Source organism: Plectrocnemia conspersa, unplaced genomic scaffold, assembly GCF_051122295.1.
Source record: "Plectrocnemia conspersa isolate PC_06_02 unplaced genomic scaffold, ASM5112229v1 ptg000001l, whole genome shotgun sequence".
Lineage (NCBI taxonomy): Eukaryota > Metazoa > Arthropoda > Insecta > Trichoptera > Polycentropodidae > Plectrocnemia > Plectrocnemia conspersa.
Window position 1 is genome coordinate 29,860,360 of NW_028277165.1, and position 21,412 is coordinate 29,881,771.

Here is a 21,412-nt window from a genome sequence, read left to right on the forward strand (position 1 = left end):
AAAAAAATTTTGCCTTTCGATTAAACTGTAAAGATGTAAATATTTATCATAAAATCTACTCCAACCATATTAAAATTGTTAACCAATTTAAATTATACAAATATTCATGTCTCGGCAAACAAAAATAAAGAGTTGCATTAATATGCAGAATTACTTACTGCTAAAAATTCAAGGAATATTTTTTGTTTGGAAGTGTGAAATCATTTTTAATCTTTTGTGTATCGTTTTAAATAAGTTTTAAGGTTTGAGAACCTTAGGGGTGTCTCTTTGTGGTCAGTGAGGTGCTTGGTGAAGCTTCAATAAATTATATTACAATTTTGACAGACGATAAATGCCGAGATGTTTTATCCGAGCAGTGGTGGAGAAGCTGTCGGAGGGACGATGTCCGTGAGAGGTCCTCAAAGGTCTTGTAGGTAGCGTAATGGTGGTTGAATGTAAGCGCCCATGATAGTATGTTGTCCGCGGGTAGCGGGCGTCTTCAAGTTGCTGCTTGTGACTAGCTTTCTGACCAATCACAATCATGCAGCAATCATCCAGTCAATAGATATATTTGCTTCTTAAAGCATCGAAATAAGTATACGTTTTAAAAATCGACATTTGCTTGATGGGCATTACCCAAAGTCGTATACTCTAACGGAAATCTTGTGATTTCGGGTATTTAAAAGTAAAAATACTGGTTTTGCAGAAAGATGACTGGTTTTGCAGAAAGATGAAAGCTTCACGAAAAATATCTTATTGATCTTTGTTTATTTTATGCTAAATTTAAAGAGTCAATCGAAAAAATATTGCTTGCCTACTGATTCCATGAATACATTTTCAAAATGACATATTTGATCGAACTGTTCCATTTTATTCGGACTTTAAATACCATTTTCATTTATTGAAGTAAGCATTTTCGCTAATGAATCCAATTGCCACTCCAATAAGAGCTAAGTTGAACACTAGCAAAATTTCAGAACTTTTGTTCCTTAAACTTGTCGGACCAGCTCTGAGACCTTCCAACCTTTCAAAATACGTTGATCTATCGTTACTCAAAGGACAACATTCTGCTATAGATACGAACAGCAAGGAAAGTAGTTGATCAGATTTGTCAGACGAGAATTGGAAAAACTTGTTATACACAATTAATATCAATTAAACTGAATTTTTATTTATTTTCAAGATTAACAAAATGCTCTATGAAAACAAGAAGAAGCTTGTTATTTAAAAAAAAAATAAGGAAAATATTGTTTTTAAAAAAAAGTGGAGAAGACGCGATAAGATGCGTTTCGCTTATAATGTCTATAAATAACAATAAAATTATATACATTTAAGGTATAAATAAACGCCTGACAAGCAAAGTGCTTAAGGAAACTCTGGTGTTAGGCCAAGAACAGAAAAGTACGCTGTCCTTCCTGCTCTGATTGACGATTCAAGAACAACTATACAGCGTGAATTAAGCTGCCACTGTCCCTGGCATCTGATAATAGAAAAAGTTTTTTTGAGCACCTATTAACGTATGATAGGTTAATGATTTTTATAGTTTAATGGAAAAATCTTTAAGAAAACAGTTTTAAAGTCGTTTATAATTTATTTCTAAGAAACATCATATTGCTTGTTGAACGGTCGCCAATGCAATACTAAAGAAAAATTAATTTTTATGAATAATCAAAAATAAAGAACAGATTTAGATGATTTGAGTGACAATAATAATTTTGTTAATATAAAAATATAAATCATTGTTTATCAATATTGAAAGTCACAGATAATATTCCTAGGTATGCTACAAAAATCAAATTTTAATTATATTAAAAAATGATTACATCTTTTTTTATTATATTTGCTAAATATTTATTATAATACCACTGTATTTTCATCATATCATATTTAATAACAATATATTTGCTTATGCTATAAATTATAAAATTTCTAATAAAATTATTAACTAAAAATCAATTGAGTAACAAATTATTAATTATTAATTTATTACTATAAGAAACTGTTCATAATTTATCTCTCAGATTTTTTTTGTATTATTAATGCAATAAAATTATTGACTATACGTAAATATAATATCAAGCTAAAGTTTTAGTCATAAATTAACTTTATACAGTGTAACGAATCACCAGTGTGTATTTTGTGTTCTTATATATCATAATTGTTAATAGTTTACAAGCCATTGATATTATTTTGTATTTTATTTCGGTAATTGACATTGATAGCAACATCGTGTCATTTCCTTCTATATACATATATACGCCAAAGCTATCTTTTTTCTTTCTTTCAATTTCCTTCTTTTTTCAATCTCTCCGCATAAATACGAAATGATTCCACTACTATATTGACTTTGAGGTCTTTTCAGTGCTATGCGAAAAAATTTCACACACACAAATAAAATCTACCCTTATCAAATGCATTGTCAATACGTTTGGAAATAAACAGTATTGACAATGTATGAAAAAAAAGTTTCAATCTATTTTCCTATCAATGCGTGTAAAATGCAAACCGAGACTTTGCTATCATAAACTAGTATTGTATGTGTGTAAATATCATTGAAGGATACATTCAATATTTTATATTTATCTAACACTTTATATTAAAAATGTAATTAATTCTTAAAAGAGTTTCTATTGAGTTTAAAGTCGGCTCAATCAATTGTGACATAAAAATAGTTATAATATTATTCCTAATTTTAAAAATATTTATTTATAATACTTTCAGTGCAAGAAAAATTAAATCTAATTTTGCAATAAGTGCTTTATTTAATTTTATTTTTTAAATTACTCTGTTTACATATATTTTTTTATTTTTGATATATTTACAATTTTCCTCACAAAGTCTTAATTAAAATTTTTTTTTCTTGTTTATAACAGTCTGATTTATATAATTGTGAATCATTACGTCATTATTGAAGCATGAAAAGAAGATAATAGTAAACTAATTTTTCTGATCCTTGCTTTTTATCGAGATGTAAATATTGATGAGTCTGGTAATAACAACGTATGTGTTTTATTTTAATACAAACAATCTCATCGCTTTGTAATGTAATTCAATAACAATATTAATTATAATCCACTCTGCTTTAAAAGTACATTTAAAGTTGAACTTTGAACTCAAATAAAAACTGCTTATAAATATATGAGAACCACACTGCAGTAAAGTAATTTCGACGATAGCTAGACGATAACTATAAATTAAGTCAGAAATTAAAATCAGTTGCTTTTTTATTTTCCAAGGTAGCAAAAAATTTAATATAAGTTAAAGATCCATTTCTACAAAAAATTCAAAGTAAGTGAAAAAATATTTTGATTCTTAAAAATCCATTTAACTGCACCATTAAGAAACTTTTTTCTAGAAATAAATGATCTTAAAATTTATGATATACATAAAAGAAAATTCCAAGGATAACGGAGCAACCAACTAACAGAATTTTATAAATGTTACTTACAGTGGACGAATATGTTCAATTAAGATCATACTCTCTGAATTTTTTATTTGTACTTGGCAGTACCTATGTGAAAATATATTTTTAAAGCTTATAAACATAGATAAAACCACAATTTTAGGAAAGCATTAACAATAGGAAATGACAAACTTTAAGCTCTTATTTGATGAAGTATTGTGTCAAAAATATAATTACAGTATTTTTATATGTAACGGTATGTTATCAATCTACGATATATGCTAAAATAATAATCAATGCGAATAAATGCTATGGATTTATCTCAACATATTTAAATCAAATTAAATTGAGCTGACTTTAATTTTGCTTCCGCCGAGCCTAATTTGGCCCTTTACAAAAAAAGTTCTTAACCTCTGACCTATATGAACAATTCGATACATAATAACATTTCAGAGAGTTTTAATTAATATTAAACTTAAAGGAAATGCTTAAGAAATCAATCAAGTTGTGAAAATGCGCTACACAAATATATATAACATGAAGTTAAGAAGATTGATTTATGAAACAATATTCTTAAATTCATCATAATATAGTAAATAAACAATATAATTAAAAAATAATTAGTTTGAGCTTTGGATCAGATTGTGTCAGTAGCTCAATATTAAACTAATTTTAAAACGCGTTTTAAAAAATAATGGTGCAAGATTAGATACTTGCGGAATTTCTAAATTATAAAAATATTATAATATAATGTAAATATTCCCAATGTGGTCCTGGTCACGTCAAAACCATTAACGTCGACGCCCTTATTATCGAGGGCCGCTATTAAACAGCGTGCTTAAGGTGAATAAAAATTCGCAAACGGCCACCTTATCGAAATTATGAAAATGATCACGCTCCAAATGGAGGCTGTGGGGGTGGCTTCTAAAAATACCTGGATCAAGTGAGCTTCCGATCAAAATCAGGAAGCGAGCTTTCCGGACACGGAATATGAAGAAAGCTCCGGCTTCGGTACGACACGTATTAAATTTATCCTCAATCCGAACTACGCGGCCGCACAATTGCCTCCAAATCCGACCTTAGCTTTTGGACTGCTAAAGCTCCGTGACACGTAATTGAATAGAACTTTCGAATGTACTTGCATGCGTGTGTATTTGTGTGTCTATATGAGATAATAATATATTATAATTTAAATGACTTAAATTTTATATATATTTTTATTGAAAGTTGTTCTACAAAAACACTTTTTGATTAGATGTAAGCAGTTTTATAATAATACAACGCTATCTAAAAGCTACATCCAGTAGTTGTCTAATATTATTTGGTGCATGATTTAATCCATCAACTTTTTGATATGTTGTAAGTAAATTGTGAGATGTATTTTGACAAAGAAATAAAATGCAAGTTAGCCCAGTTTATGCAATATAAATAGTCATGTTTTCTAGCGTCAAGAATATTTTATTATTGCTACTTTTTTGGATCACGCCATAACATTTTGGACAAATATGGCAACAGCGCTGACCGCATAAACGTTTTATCTTGCGATTTCACCGGCGTAAAAATAGTGAATAAATTTCGAAAAATACGCCATTATCCGCTTGTTTAGTGTGGTGTAAAAATTTAATGGACGCTAACGATTCCCTCGCCGCACTATATATTCTATATTGACTTCCGATCGTAAAAATATTTTTATCTTTTGTGCCCGATGCATGATTTTATTATATACATATAATAAATATAAAACAAATGCTCTTCGGCCACTTCCTGTATCTCCTGGTTCCGAAAATAACAAAGAAATCATCCGTGATTTCCGGAAGCGCCCCCGCGCTCACCCCTTAGCAACCAAAAATGATCATTGAGCGTTTCTCAAACAGTGGTTTATTTTGAATGTGAAAATACATGATAATTGTATGATAATAAAAATACCACGTGATTGTAAGTGAGTAATGTTAATAAATTATATAAATCATTCAATAGTTAGCTTATGACAGAATTTATACCGAAAGAAGAATTTATATAATATTGCATGGTTTATGAATTTTTTTTAAAAATCCCAAAAATTATTTTTTAAATAAAGGGTAATTGATAAATATTTTTAAATTGTAATAATAGTTAAAAAATGACTGGTTAATTACGATATGAAGTAAAATCAATAAAAATGTAGTAGAACATTAAAATAGATCTGCATAAATGCAAGAAAATCCTATTCAAACTATTCATCAGATTTGCAAGAAGAAATAGAATAATCCGATTTAAGATTGGGAAGACTTGCACATGAATTGAGCGAAAAAACAATTTGGCAACGAACCGTACATTCCAAAAGATAGATCCTGAAGGCAGTGGTTATTCAAAAGTCAAGTAGCAAAACTCACCTCGAAGTCCAGCCTCTGTAAAAAAAATAAAAAATATTTAATATGTAAGTAAATAATATAGTTTATAACATTTATACAAAATATTGCTTTTAAAACGAAGCTTTGACTATTTTAATATTTATTATAAAGGTATTAATCTAAAGCACAAAAGCATATTTCAATATTAATACAGTCAAATAAATAAGTTATTTAACTTTTTAAAAATTTGGCTTCTTGTAGCAAATATTAATCTTTTACCTTAACAATCTTAAAATTGTTAGTTTTATATTAACAACATATATTTAAATACTTTAATGTAAGAAAAGCATTGATGGATGAAATCAAAAATAATCATTTTCTTTAAAAGATTATATAAAGTATTTTTTTGTAGAATAGATATTATTTTAGTTTTAATAATCTCAAAGATTATTAAAACTAACCTTATTTTAATTGTTCTGAGGTAAAAATAAAAATATATTTAATTCTTTTAAATTGGAATATATGAGCCATTGATTTTGAAAGTGGGGCAAGTCCATTTTGTTAAAAAAAAAACAACGAGAAAGAAGTAAAACGCGTGAAGGAACACATTGAGAGTTTTTCTTAATCATAAAGCCATTATACAAGGTCTCACAAACCAAATAAAAAGTATTTAAACTTTAAATTGAATATCATTAAAGTTTACAATTTAAACGTTGATAAATTAAAGGTAAATAACGCAAGTTATGTTAAGGAGAAAATTTATATAAATATTTTTAACATAGAATTTAATTTTCACTTTTATCATCCACGCAAAGACACGTGCCAAAAGATTTTATTTAATATACATATTCGAAAAAAAATATGAAGTGTTAAAAATAAATTATTTTATTTTTTCTTATTACAATTAAACTCTTGAAAACAAAAAATCAACATTTTAAAAGTGAGGTTAGTTCATTGAGCCCTAATAAAAATATGTTTTTTGTTTAAGTAACGCGAATATATTCATAGCATATGAAATTTTTATGAAAAAAGGTCGTAAAAAATATTGCTTACAAATATTTTTAAATCAGTTCAAACGCAAACCATTAATAAATAATATTGACTTGCCCCACTTTCAAAATCAACGGCTCACATACTAAATTTTAATTTTAGTGACTCAACTCTTACAATTATATTGCTTAAAGATGATATATAGTTACGTTTTAAGTGCACTTTTTTATCTCTGTTTATCGTCATGATATATTATTCCCTACTACGTTACTTTTTTTTAAGCAATTCAATTGGTAAAGCTCTTTAAATTATGAAGAAAAATAAGAACGATAAAACAAGTCGAATAAAAACTAATTCAATAAACTTTAAATTTATCATTGATGTATTGAAACATTTTGAGAAGCGCTGTGATAATCGATTTCCCATCTGAGGCTCTCGCAGCATGTGTGTTTCCGATGCCGAAAAATAATCTTTCTCCATATTTGTATCTCCTCTTTCTCGATACCCTCTCCACGTTTCATTGGCCACATTTGACGGTCGATTACGCGTATCATCACTCCCCTTCGCTGACGAGTACAAAGTGCGATTCCGTCACATGTAACGCGATGATTTTTTCTTCTTTCGGGTCTGAAAAATCTGCTTCGGCATATTAACGTTTCCTTATCGCAGCGCCGAGTCAGCACTTTTAAAAATGACGTTTATTACTTTGGCGTCGAGCGTATGAGATTGAAATACTGTATATGATATATAAGGCATATGTGTGAAGATATAGATATTCTATAAGTGTATATAGAAAATCAGTGTGAAAAGCGACAATTTCAGCCTCAAATATGTGTTTATGGTGTACGAAAATGAAACAAACAAAGCGTATCTATAATCCCCATAAATTTATATATAGTATAAATATTTTTTTCAGTATTGATATGACTTTAACATTTTATATTTTAAAGTATGAGATAAAAAAATAATATTGTTATATTAACATGATGCAATTTTTTTTACCTGGAATGGTTTCAAGAGGAATTCATATATTTTATATATGGATTCATTTTGTACATAAACCATCCACTGCAATCCAATTTGACGCAATCAAAAGCTTTTGTATAGTCTATGAAACAGATTACCACAAGAACATTAAATCCTCGGCTTTTCTCAATTATTTTCCGTATATGTAGAATTTGATTTCTTGTGCCTCTGCCTTTACCAATCTTACTAAATATAACAATATTAGGTTTTATTAGCTGAAATAGTATTTTCTCATTGACTTTATTATATTATATATAATATTTTATGTATATTATAATATGTATAAGATTTTTTGTAATGATGGAAGAAATTTAGATATATTCAACTTAGTCGTTTTAGATATATTTTTTGGAATTCTAGATTAAGTTGCATATCAATTATAATCTTGAGAAATTCAGACTTGATTATTATTTATTTATTTATTTAATTTATTTATTTAGCTTAATAGCTAATCTTTACATCTAACAAATTTAGTAAACATATATTAAAATATATAAAAAATACATAACAGAAATAAAAAATAAAAATATACAATAATAAAGTCCTAATATTATAATTTATTTCTATATGTACGAAGGTGTTTTAATATTCCATTTATGAAACCCGTTATATTTTTGCTGTTTCGGATTTCTCTTGGAAGACTATTATATAAATCAAAACCTCCGTACATAATTCCCCTAGCCGTACTCATTTTCTTATACTTAATTATCTTTAAATTTTCTCTATTTCTAGTATTATATTTATGTACATCTTTATTTCTTATTAAATACTTTTAAAAATATTCTGGTAACATATTATTTTCTAACTTATATATAAATACTAAAACATTCATACTAATTATTTCTTGAACATTCAACCATTCTAATCTATCAATCATACTTTTACAATTAGTTAATCTATTTTTATTTAAGATTACTCTCATTGCCCTATTTTGTAATTTTTACAACATTTGTTTATCTAATTTATTTAACATATTTTACAGTGTTGCACAATAATTAAAATGGGGCAATATTATACTATTGTAAATTATTTTTTTTGTATTTATACTTAATATATTTCTTAATCTAGATAATAAACCTATTTTTCTACTAATTTTTTTTAATATGTAATTACAATGTTCTTTAAAATTTAATTTTGTATCAACAATTACTCCTAAATATTTTATATTATCCACTATTTCTATACTAGAGTTATTTATTACTATTTTGGTACTATTATATAACACATTTTTATAATTAATAAACATACATTTAGTTTTATTCTCATTTAATTTAAGTACATTGTTCTTTAACCATATTTCTAATATACTTAATTCATTATTTAAATTATTTACAATTTCTTTAATGTTATCACCTATGCAATACATTAATGTGTCATCCGCAAATAGATGAATTTTACATTTTTTCACGTTATTAACTATATCATAAATATACAAAACAAATAACAATGGTCCCAATTTAGACCCTTGTGGTACTCCATAAGACACTAATTTCTCTTCAGAATATACATTATTTATTTTAACTTTTTGTTTTCTTTTATATAAGTAATTATTAAACCATCTTAAAACTATATCACTTATACCTATACTCTCCAATTTCTTAAACATTATTTTTCTGTCTATTGTTTCGAAGGCTCTCTTGAAATCCAAGAAAACTGCTCCAATGATTTTGTTTGTATCCTTAGCCAACAGCCAATCATTTATCACTACTTGTAATGCAGTTTCAGTGGAATGCTTTTCTCTGAATCCCGATTGTTGTTCACATATTATGTTTTGAGAAGTAATAAATTCCTTTAATTGTTTGATTACTACTTCTTCTATTATTTTTTCTATACACGGCAGCATGTTGATTGGTCTCATTTCTTCAACTTTTTTACTATTTTTTATTTTAGGTATAGGTACAATAGTAGCAATCTTTAAATTTTCAGGCATTTCTCCTAAGGAGAGTGCTTTATTTATTAAATAATTTAATTTAGTTCCTATTATTTCCCATGTTTCTTTAATTATATTTATATCAAGTTCATCAGTACTAGTTCCTTTTTTAAATTTACATATTATGTTATGAATTTCATCTAATGATACTGATTTAAAGTTACCCAATTTTACAATTATTGCTTTATTATTATATTGTACTAAATTACTAATCCTTGGTATTGAATTCACAATTTCTTTTATGCTCTCAATGTAATATGTATTCATTTTTTATAATATAAATTTAGAATGCAATATCACAACTATTAATATAAACTATGTATGTATGTATTACATATTGTTTTATATTATTACTGAACATTGTAAAAATATATCTTATTTAGTAAACTACTTAAAAAATGAAAAAAAATATTTTAAAACATTTTCTATACTAACAAAGACTTAATATAATAATAGTCCATTCAATAGATCAACTGCTTCATGAATTAATAAATTATAAAAAATTCACACAGAGAGAACAATACTACGCATTCCTATCAACTATCTTTAGTTTTAATTATAAAAAAATATTTTTATGAATATTGAAATTAAATATTTAGTTAACAAAAACACGTATTTCTAAACTGTACCTTCGATAAGTATCATTTTTTAATCAAACTGTCAGCGGTTATCTATGCGAAAACTTTACACAGAGACGTTACACCGAAGCTCTCGACTCACTTAACATTATTAAATAATTTAGTTTGAAATGTCAAAGTTTTCACACAACGAACGCTTTTTATGATTCTCGGCATCGTGCTTATACCACATAATACTATCTATATTACTAAATAGGAGGAGAATAAAAAAATATAAAAAACGTTCAAAGGGTTATTTCCCGGCCGGAGACCAAATAAGAAAAATTCATCCTAATAAAGAACGATGGCGAGAGCCTTGGCTTTATAGCTAGTGGAGCTTTCAGGTCGCATTGTGCTTTATTGACGTTATATCCCGTCCTCGGCCCGGAGCTATTGACTCTGGATGCTGCAGACACTGCAAGGAAGTATTCACGGCCAGGAGATTACAAAACGGCGATCTAGCTGGGTATACGGATGGTATCTACAAAATGTGTAAGGCCAAAGCCATTTCATATGTATGAGCTTCTTAATTTATTCAGTCCCGAGCAATTCCCGAATGAATGCATGCCGGCTCGAATGTGGGATTTGGTGAAAATGCCAAACAGCTAAGCAAATACCCATGACAGATACTTAATAGTGAGTATTGCCATTTGGATACCTATCTATGGTATAATAAAATCTATGTGTATCTATTATAATGTAAATTACATTATCATTTATTAATACATAGTATCAAGTTTGAATAATTCGATAAAAATGGAAAGATTACAACAATACTACATAAATATTATGTAAGATTTCTAAACTTTCAGCAATAATTTATAAACAGAACCACGTACATTATAATGACGTATTAAAAACAGAATAACAAAAGTGTCTTCATTGGTAAAATATAATATTGTGAAAAATCCCTAAATTAATTCAGAAACATCAGATAAATTAGAAAGGTCTAAATATCTGCTGACTTGAGAAGAGAGGTTTTGAGAAAATAGTCTCCCTTGCTAAGTCATAAGTTATCTGTCATATATCAAAAATAATTTAAACATCCGTCGCGTGAGAAAAGATTACACGTGCATTCGGGTTTGCTTTCTAAGCGGCTGTTCCTAATCTTTTCTAGAGGTAAATGTGAATTTGTTCCAAAAAAAACTTTTCACACTTCTGTAAATGCCCGTTTTACAAAAAAGGCACTTACAAGAAAATGCTTTATTAAGAGAGCTAATAATAAAAATACAGAAACGCAAGCAATCGAAAATCACTACCCCTCAGAAACTATGTTTAAAAAATTTTCAGAGACTTTTACTTATAAAAATTCATACGTGGACATACATTTAGGAGTGCAACGTGTCAGATCTTTAAGATCTCTCTAACAACCAAAAGGAGACCGACTCGACTTTAAACCATCTAGGATCGCAGAAGCGGCCGCTTCTCTCTTCACATCCATTCGTTCAGCATGACGTTCAAAATTTGTAGTTCAACTCACTACGGAAACGCTCATATACAACAGACGTACACATTCAAAACATGAATCTATTGTTGCACAAAAATCGAAGAATCAAACAAATAACATTGTTTATTAAAATAAGCCATTTAACGCGATGATCAAGACAAAGCACATTTTTTTTTTATTTTTTTTATAATAAATAGTAAACCCTTGTATTACTTAAAATAGAATTTGTTTTCTACTATATAAAAATAGTGTTAAAATGATTGTTATTGTAATAGTGTATTTATTGTACTTTAAACTATTTTGTAATAAAAAAATATTAAAGCTAATAAAATAAATTTAAATTAGTAAAAATAATACTTTTTTTTTTAAATATATATTTTTTTGAATAAATTCTGACCATAATGACTTTTAGGTTTCCCCAATGCAATGATAATAAAAAATATATTGCATACCAATAATAAATGAGCATCATTTCGCATTTTTTTAGCTTCTGGTAATTAACGCAAAAAATATCCTTATGTTTGCTAAGCTCATTGAAAAACTAGATGTCTAATGCATATGAAGCGTTTTTGAGCGCTGTCATCTTGACCGCCACGGACAAGAATAAGAGACGCGATCGCAACACTGTGGGGGACTCTAAGACTCGCAACTGAAAGTTGCCTAGCACTTTTAAATTGTCAACAGCACTTTTTAGTACCTTTAAAAATGCTTTAATAAATTAACGCCACGCTGAGATTTTAATAAATTAAATCACAGCACTCTATAAAAAGTGAAGATATATTTTTTTTTATTACCTCTCTTAAAAATAAGTACTTTTAGATCAGATAATAAAAACTTATTGTAAGATGCTACGAACAAACGTATTGTACAGAACGCAAATGAGCAATGAAGTAAACACAAAAAGTGACACGCGCTCCGCATAGTAAAACCGGGCATTCGGGAAGCATTATCGCAAACTTTGGCGATATGCAAACAAAATCTCTGCTCGAACGTCTGTTTAAAACACAGTGATAAAAATTCATCTGGCAAGTCAACCGACTACCTCCACAGCTACCCCAGACTCTTTAATAAAGAAAGCGAATCTTCCGAGTTGTTTTTGTTGCGTTGATGAAGAGCAAAAAAATCAAGGACACATATTGGATCCTTGTGGTACTCCAGAATGAGCGTAATAATCAAAGCCACGACTCACATACTGACGGAAGTGAGCCGAAGTTGTGGCAAACTTTATTAAATTGATTTTTAAATACAATAATATGTATATGTATTTTGTCACTGTTTTCGAAAATCACAAAACAGTGATCGTGGAACGACGCGAACGAAACCCGAGATTTACATATATTCAACTTGCTAAAAAATATTTATTCATATTTTTACATTGCTTACGTACATACATCAAGATGATGTTTATTTTTGTTAAAGCATATTTGTGTTTACAGTAAATAAAAAAAATGCTTCATAACCTATTGAAGCTAAAATGTCGACGCTAAAAAAAACCTAAAAATTAAACCGTTGATGCGTTAAAATCGCAATTCATGCGAAAAATTCACATTTACACACGTGCTACTTGTGTGTGTGCAAATAAAAATATTTCCTTTGGCAAATATTAAAATACATTTTTCCCGTTCAACTTTTCGTCGTAGGAAAATCCCCGCGAGATTAATGCTAAGACCTTAACGTTTTTGTATTTTGTAGCGCTTTATGTTTGCTGGGCCGCCAATTTTATACTTTGACCCGTTTTCCGACTTTCAAAGAAAAAACTTCAAGTGCTTTTCAAAGATGATTTGCCCGTGAGGATACAATAAACGACATAAATTCCGTCGATATACGTTTTATATATAAATAAAAATCCATACGGTAAACCTTCATATTTTATATTAAAAAAATAAAACCTCTTTCAATCTCACAAAATAAAATGATCTGTTACTTACATCCATATATGATTATATAGCTTAGGTTTTATTTAATATATTGCTTTTTTATTGGAAATATATTCATAATAGTACTTTTTTTGACTGAATCTAGTGGTATTATTCATGCTTTTTTTACGTAGATTGATACTAAGTAGTAATTTATTTAACATTCATATATAATATAATTCCTTTTTCTTTCAATAAATCTTAACGTCATTCCTATATGATAAATCTACGATATAAATTAAACGTGTCCTTGATTTTAATATTCAAAGCGTGTTAATAAAGTGAATTTATACATTTATATATTATACATATAATAGATATATACACGAGGCGTTCAAGTCAGTAAAATCTTGGCAGAAATTGAAAAATGTACAATTCCAACGCTTCTACGTGTATTATCATCGTCGAGTCCTTGCTGTGCGATTTTTTCAACACCCCCAGGGGTGAGCAAAACCCTCGGGTGTGGGAGGTTCATAAAACTGAGTGTTTTTGAGAGTTGCAGTCGACGTTTCGAAATCTAGCGGTGACGTCATGTTCACAGTCCATGTGTACATTTGCTTTGTAAGGTCTTACGTAGGCCTATACGGAAGGGAATGCGGGCTATGTAATAATGACGTGAACGCAAGGTCGTGAGCGTTATCGCAGCAGATGCTGTATGATGAATAGATGTCATAACCAGTGACTGATGGTGTCTCGTTGGATAACAAAGGGGATGGGATGAGTCTATATGTATGTATATAAATCATTTTTTATTCATCTAAAACTTATTGTTTAAGCGTAAGGTTGAATTAAATTGCGTGGAATATGATCTGTAATTTAAAATGAAACTAAGTAAAGTATCTTTTAATGCCTGCACACTACACTCTCTGGAAGTTGGCTAAGGTTGGCCAAGGACGGAGAATATAGTGGGTTACTTTGGTCGGGCTCGGTTCTGCCCGCTCTAAAATTTCTCGGAAGTTGTCCGAGGTTTCTGAGAACGGGAGGTAAAGTGGGGGTAATTTAGTCGACAGCTCTCTCGAGCGCGAGCGGTGAGATACTTCCCCTTTCGCTCTCTCGCGTGTTAAGTAACAAGACTGAGAGAGATAATGATATTGTTTTTCGCAAACTGAGATAGAATGAGTAACTCGCTTTAATTTAAGTATGCGCGTAGGCGTCTTATGGTCAACACGCACGTTAAGCGCTGCATCGTGGTCACGTGGTCAAGTTATAATACCACATGCTTATCGGGGACTTCAACAGACTCTTACTGACATCTTTGAATATTTTAGAGCACCACAAGGTATACATATATATAACAGTATATTCTTCTAACATATATCGTTATAAATTTTTTTTTTATATAAAATTAAATAATTCAAAATTAATTAGTGGTACTTAATTTTGTTAAAAAAAATTGTTTAGAATATCCTTATGTATTTTTCTAGATCGGTTTATATAAATGTCACACCATAACGAATTCTTATTTAGAATCGACGGCGACAAATTCTAGGATAGTCACAGATGTCGTGTTCGTATTCTGAAGTATAATTTTTATGCCTTATGGCATTTTGCAAAAGCCGACAAAGATTTTGCGTAAATTGAATATTTACGACCGAAAAGTTTTCATTGATATTGTATTGGTGAGTGCCAACACAAACTTTTATAATTATCAGTTGCGTAATTTTAATAATATGACAATTTAAAAATTGCGATTATTTGGCACATTTTTCGATTGCGCGCAAATATGCCAGCTGTGCGTGACAGCAGTCGCCGTGCGGACGACATATGAAATTTGTGGCAGTGTGGCCGCTACTCAGAAGTCAGCGACCTCGGCCGATTTTAGTTGAACTTCGGTTCGGACAACTTCCAGAGTGTAGTGCAAGCATAACACATATATCGGTGTACTTTAAGGATCTAATTTAGGATTTTAATTTTAATGTCTTAGATATTAATGTCAATATATTCGTATCAAATATAAAAACGTTACTAAAGATAAACATTTTTTTAATTACCACTGTAATACCATAACCAAGAAACTATGTAAAAAATCAGGTTTACTTTAGTAATTATTTTTTTGGTTTTAAGGTGAAAGAGTATGACATTGCAGTCAAAACGCTGAAAAATCTAGTAACAGTTTATCCAATTGAAAATAATTTACTACCGTAGAGAAATAATGGCAAGTTATATTATGAAGTGCTAGTAAAAAGGCTAGGATGGTCGTTGTGATATATTCTGGTGGGTTTTTCTCAGTTTTACTCGAATGCCTCGAATCATTTTTGACTCTCTAGCCTTGGTTATTTTGACTGTCTGCCGATGTGATAAATGTAACATTTTTTTAAATTTATGATTCGAGACGTCTCTGTCAAATCACAGATACGGATGTTGGTGTGGTAATTGCATCGCTTAATGATTCGCCAAACCTTGAATTGACACTGCAAAGTTAAGCTTTCGAAATTCGAAAAACATTAATGCAGGATAGACGTATTATTAATCGCGCATCCTTAGTGCTTAGCAGGTGGGTAATCTGTGAAATCTCCAATTATGACGCAATTTTTCTAATAAATTGGTTATTTCTTTTTTATAAAATTTGAAAATTTTGATAGAATGAGAATTATAATAATAAAGGCAATTGAACCTCCTACATATTATTTAATTATAATTTTGATCAATCATCGCAAATTAGGTATTCCTAGTTTTTTCTAATCACACGGATAAATATCGTGATGATTAATTTATACATCTTAAGTACAAAAAATCTCATATTGAGCTACTTAAGCACATAGAGAATATCATATATGTATGAAATAAAAAAAATAAAAAACGTAATATAGTTGTAAGCTTTTGGTACCTCACTGCTGAGAGGTACCGCAGCTAGATAGCGGGTGTATGTAAAGGACGCTCAATTATTCATGTTTTTAAGTTCGATTTTTGCTTTGTTATAATTTTTTTCGAAATGCATTAGAGTATATAGAAAAATATGACGAAAATACAAAACTCAAAGCACAATAATTTCAATAGAAAAACTCATTAGAGTCATGAGAAATGGGATTTAAAGAATAAATGAGTATTAAGCTACATAATATTTGTGTCAAATATAGACTTGGCAAAAAAAAGTAAAATATATGACGAAGGTTCATTTTTTACAACAAACTGACATTTTTGATGCTATGATTTTTAACGTACTTTGACTGATAAAAATGCTGCAGCATCAACTATTCACGAGACATTGATATCTTAGTAAGTATCATTCAGTGTTTTGTTTTAAATTTAAGATATATTTCGGTTTTGATAAACTGTATACAACGTACTCAAAAATATCAAATTCTAATTTTCAATCCGTTCAAATCGCAATTGCGCATCCGGAACAAATATGTTGGCGTTTCCTTTCACCATCGTCCGTCCATCCATCTCCTTTGAGTTTCGCCTCGTTTCTTATTTGTGTTAGCGGCAGTAAGATCCTGCGAAGTAAATCTGATCATCGGTTTCGCAAGACCACATTGGAGTAAACGTACAAAATCCAACTACCTTTCAAATGGCACTACATACAACTGCTGCTGCACAACGCTCACACGGACAAATTGGATTTGCTTGTACATTCCCAGTTTGCCTACCACACGTTGTATACTATTCCGTCACATTGACATCCCTTCCACGACGGCAAGCGCAAACGTGATGCGATATTAATCTGTGCACTTGCATGATCTCGGTGTTTGCACAGATTCTCATTGGTAGTTTACGTGTCAGCGTTAAACTAACATCTGCGTTTAGTGAATGTACTCATATAATTGCAGAAACTAGATTTTAAGCAATTTATAAACTCCAAGAGTTGAAATGAAAATGGGATATTTTTTTTTAATAGACTAGCAATAAACAAAGATATAAATCACTTTGAAAAAAATATTTCTGTTGCACATAAAGCAACATTTATACACTGTTCAGATTTAAAAAAAATCTGAACTGTATATAAAGCAGGTGCGTACGGTGAGCTACATTCTCTTTCGCTCGCTCGCGTGCTAAGTAACGAGTGTGAGTGAGAGACAAGGGCGTGCATTACATGCGTTCTACACACCCTTATCTCTCACTCACTCTCGTCACTTAACACGCGGGCGATCAAAAGGGAATGTATCTCGCCGTACGCAGCTGATATAAAGTAGCAAAATAAAATTAATCAGTACATCACTTTAAAACTAAAATTGATCTGCAAGTACCAGACAGAGTTAAAATGGGACGTATTATTTATTTTACAAATGCGTATATTATAAAGTGTTATTCGAACAATTTATTCAAAATATGAACATAAGTATATCGTACATATATCTGTATTGTGTGCTTTAGAGATAATACTAATGGCGTATACCCAAACTTGCCGTCTCTTTCTCAATTATGTATAATTATGAAATGGATAGCTCTTAAACTGACTGTGATAACGCAAATAGAGTAAAGTTATAGTTAAAACAGTTATACTAAAATACACTAAATATATATTTGAGTGTCTATACCAATATAGTTCCTAAAAAATGTGTATATGTATGTCCAAGTTAATATGTATTTTAAAAATAAATTAAGCAGTAGATCGATCAACATTATGTTATAAATATTTATGTATTATTCTTTATTGTTTTTATATTGTATTAAATATGTACATACATGTGATGTATTTCTCAACAAGATAAATGTGTTATTAAAAGTATTTTATAAATATTATTTTATATGAATATGTCATTGAATTTTTTTATTTAAAGATAAGATTGATCGATCCACATGTAAATTAACACTGAAATGTCTTTATTTAAAACGAATGATATTTAATAATAACAAGTCAAAAGACGCAAAAAATAGACTAACTAAGATTGGCCACAACTTTTTCAATTTTAAATAAAAGTGCATTTTTAATGTTTTACTATGCATTGGGTGATGGTCAAATTTGTGCGAAATAAATGGCTTTTAAGCCATCCGACGCAAACTAAAAATAAGATACAAACAAAATATCATTAAGTGGCTACCTGCATTTTTTTTACATAATTTAAGATTCTAAGAATATTACATAATTATGCAAGATGCACATTGCTATTTGTTTGGAATAATAGAAAACAGAGTTTATTTATAGTTAAACACATAAATAATTTACAATGAGAAAGAATAGACGAGAAATATTTTGCTCCTTTACACAATTATATAACACCCCATATCAGGCAATTAAATTCTTACTGATAACTGCAGATTACATTTTAATTTAAACATTAAGCTCAACATCAGTAAAACTTATTAAACCGTTACTAATGATTTAATTAAAGCATATGTGATCAATTTTTATTATGTAGACTCTAATTAATAATTGTGAAACAGTAAAAAAGTAGAATTTAAGACATTTATAAATTTATTTTATTCAGTATTAAAAACTAGAACCAAAACCCTGAAGCAAAATCGCAAATATATACAATATACTGAATGCTACATCAAATATCAATATCTTGTGAATAAAGTTCAGCTTAAAAAGTATAGCCTTGTGAATATTTAATGCTGCATTAAAAAAAATATTTAAAGAGCATTATCTATTATACATATTTTTTCTGATAAATCTGTATTTGATACAAAGATAATATAGCTCATTAACCATTTTTTTATAAATGGTTTAAATCAGATTTTTTCCGTTTCGTTTCAATTATCTATACTCTAATGTATTCTTATAACTGTTTGGCTGTAAATTTAATAATATGTTATTGCAATTTAATTTAATGAACACATATTTTTTTAAGAATTATAACGAAGCAAAAATAAAACTTGAGCGTCCTTTACGTACACTCGCTATCTAGCTGCGGTACCTCACGTCAGTGTGATACATATATTTTTTTATTTTAAACGTATAAAATATTATTTATAAGCTTGAGTAGCTGATTTAAAATAAGCTAGACTCTTTAAAACTTTACTAACTAGAAAGAAACGAAATCAAGTAACTTTAACGTATTTTTAAATTTCGATTTCAGGTGCATGGCAATTTAACTCTACCACTAACCAGCAAGAAATCCAAGAGAGACCATCCAAAACCGATTACGGAAAATACCTCCCAGAGGATGTTTTTAAGAAGTGACATTAACGTTTCGATCGACTTGCATCCACTACTATGTTATTTTGCTATAAAATTTTCAACCTAGTTTATGACCAAAATTCTGAGTCACTCATCAACCGCCACCCTAATGTAAATTACTTTTAGTTTCCTCCAAAGTGTCGCATTAAAACTATACGTGCCATTGTCTCAGATTCTATTCATCGCCGTTAAAATTATTAATGGCCTGGAAAGTTGGTCGGGGACAAAAGTGGAAGTTAATACCTCATTTGAGTAATGCATGAAAATACAAAAAAAATAAAATTAAAAATATGGTGGATAAAAAAAGTCTTTATTGCGAGAAATTTCGTTCGAGAGCGATGTTCGATTATCAAGTGTTGGGCAATATAAAAACTTTGCACTTATATTGTTCACTACAAGACTATGAATTGACTATTAACTATGATATATTTTTAATATTTATCAAATAGATAAGACTGTATTTTACATTACAAATACATATTATTATTTATATGTAATTAAAAAGCAGTAGATATTGCTTTGGTGGTATCTTTAATTATAAATTTATATAAATTAGTAGGGAAAGCCGATTTAATTGTTTGTTTTTACTTCTATAGATTTCTCGCTAAACAAACCCGATGTGGATTTTCATATCCGAAGTATGTATACCACAAAATTACACGTGCAATTAAAACCCTATTCGCGTGCCTTAATTAGCCAGATACGAGCTGTACGAATAAAATTGCCAGAGCAAGAGACGAAATAAAAGCCAATTAATTTCGTCTACTGTACGCCGAATATACGTGGTGGCGAAATTAATTATTATGCAGAGGGATTATTATTTCTCGGTTAGTTTTACCAGAAGTTGAGAAACGTATGAATAAATAACCAACAAAATTGCATTTGTAGTGTAAATTCACGTCAAGTAATATAAAAATAATATTTTTCGTGTGATTTAGAACGTCACTAGATATATAATATTTTATTTAAATTAACAAGATTAATCTCAGATATTTTTATAAGTGGTTTTATTTCCTTTTAAATTAAAAATATTGTTACTTATTTAATTACTGATGATTAAAGTTTGTTTTTATATAAAATTCTTAAGCATCTGCTTTATATAGTTTAGCACAAATATTATTTTAAATTAATTGATTGTGTTAAATAAAAGCTTAAATACGATATTGATATTGATACACAACTTTAAAACAGTAATTTATTATATACTGTAAGCTTTTTAAATGATATATGCGAGTTGTGTATCTCTTAGACCGGGATATATATCTCTATATCTCAGAGTGCAAATAAAAGGTATCGATGCATTTTAGAGACGTCCCGTTTATAACGATCATCTAGGAAATCCCTATCGGAACCTCAGATGAACGTATAGATCTGCTTGGTTTGCAATATTGCAACACATTTGTCAATTGCAGCAGGATTTCTGCGGCTAAAAACTTGCCTCTAGCGAAGCTTTCGAGATGCACCGCAAGCTTTTAAGCTCAAATAATTACAAACGAGGCTTTGCGGATGAGAACTGAGGTGATAATTTAAACGGGGTGACAGAAATCTTTTGATTAGACTGTCAGATTTAAACTGCCATTAAAATTATGTTCCTTTAAAGTGATGGTTAAGGTTTAAATGACTATAAAATAATTGGATATTAATTAGGAACATATTTTATTTCTAGGAATTCATTCGTACCATTTATGTTTGATTATGTTTGTTGCGATA

The 21,412-nt window shown here is 29.2% G+C and overlaps 1 protein-coding gene across 5 annotated transcripts in view; it reads right to left on the minus strand.

The window, feature by feature from the left end:
• The window catches only part of KaiR1D (Kainate-type ionotropic glutamate receptor subunit 1D), a 368,488-nt gene that overhangs the window by 197,296 nt on the left and 149,780 nt on the right, over window positions 1-21,412 (minus strand). For 4 of the 5 annotated variants that reach the window (XM_088201720.1, XM_088201693.1, XM_088201729.1 and 1 more), the window contains exon 4: window positions 5,755-5,769. The gene's annotated coding sequence lies outside the window, so the exon portion shown is untranslated. Of the gene's footprint in view, window positions 1-5,695; window positions 5,770-21,412 lie in introns of those variants that run through there. The other variant, XM_088201711.1, reaches the window with a different exon arrangement.